This window comes from Macrobrachium rosenbergii, chromosome 1 (genome assembly GCF_040412425.1).
Source record: "Macrobrachium rosenbergii isolate ZJJX-2024 chromosome 1, ASM4041242v1, whole genome shotgun sequence".
In the NCBI taxonomy this organism is placed as follows: Eukaryota; Metazoa; Arthropoda; class Malacostraca; order Decapoda; family Palaemonidae; genus Macrobrachium; species Macrobrachium rosenbergii.
The window spans coordinates 29,308,131-29,309,624 of NC_089741.1; the positions used below are offsets into that span (position 1 = coordinate 29,308,131).

General features: G+C 36.2%; 1 pseudogene; it reads right to left on the reverse strand.

Moving 5' to 3' along the window:
- Positions 1–212: 212 nt before the first annotated feature.
- LOC136845277 (trypsin-1-like) overlaps positions 213–1,494 on the reverse strand; it is a 5,895-nt pseudogene continuing 4,613 nt past the window's right edge.

Genomic DNA, 1,494 nt, shown 5'->3' on the forward strand with positions numbered 1-1,494 from the left:
TACATATACGGGTTGGAATAGGAAAAGGATGGGTAATGTAAGGAAGGATAAAGAAAGATAAAAAAAAAAACAAAGAGGAATAAATAGATGAAAGATTGGGGCAGACCCATATTGACATAACGAAATGTGAATGTCAGCATCACTTAACTCTCCTACGGGTAATTGTTGCACCCACAGAATTACATTTCCAAAGAAATTTCCAAAGAAGACGGTTATATATTTTTGTAACTTTATTACAGACTTATCTAAGGAGAGGAATAGAGATTATTCTTCCTTTATAAATCAGGAAACGTGAGACTTGATCCAGTCAGTATAATAGGAAACTTCGCAGTAAACACTAGGCGTCTCAGGGCGCGCACAACCGTGCCCCCAAGAAACGATGCCCGCCAAGTAAGGCGCTCCGATATCCGAGCATACCAAAGGCCCCCGTGTCGGCAGTGCAGGGACCAACGCCGCCTTCAGACACGCCCGCGCAGAGCATCGATTCCTCGAGGGCATCGCCGTAAGTGACCCGGCACTGCCTGTCGGTGAGGACGGGTAGAGTCGCCTTCAGGAGAACCTCGGAAGCCAGACCTCCTTCCTCGGTAGTGCCCCAGCCCGAGACGATGCAGTCTCCCGTAGCCGTGTGGCCCGCCGGCGGCAGGTCGATGGGCTGCACGAATTCGTTGAAGGCGAAGGGCTCCGAGACTCTGAAGACGGCCACGTCGTTGCTGTAGGTGTAGCCGTTGAAGTCCTCGTGTTGGATGAACTGCGACAGCTGGATGGACTGTTCGTGACCTTCGGAGGCATTCCTGTGCAGTTCGCCCGCTACGACCTGTCGTTGAGGAGCCAGTATGCGAGGAAATGCAATAAATATATATATATATATATATATATATATATATATATATATATATATATACAGTATATATATATATATATATATATATATATATATATATATATATATATATATATATATATATACAGTATATATATATATATATATATATATATATATATATATATATATATATATATATATATATATATATATATATATATATATATATATATATATATATATATATTTAGAGTTAGATTTAACAACAGGAACTGTTACCAAATAGATAAAGGTATACGTGTATAGCTTGAATATTGAGATACCGAGAGCTAGCAAATAACAAAAATTTTACTTCGTTATATTTACATAACCTTATTAATGAATTAAACTGTTTTATCTGCTTTTTTATGATTAACCCGCTTTACAGTAAATAGCTTTCTTCATGGCCTCAGTATTCTTGCACAATATATATACATATATATATATATATATATATATATATATATATATATATATATATATATATATATATATATATATATATATATATATATACAAATCAATCGTCACACCATATATTGTCATCATAATGTTTTAAATGTTATTAAAACAGTACAACATTGAATGGGCTTTGAAAAGCGAAGCTAATTTACGATGCCACTTCCTTCAAG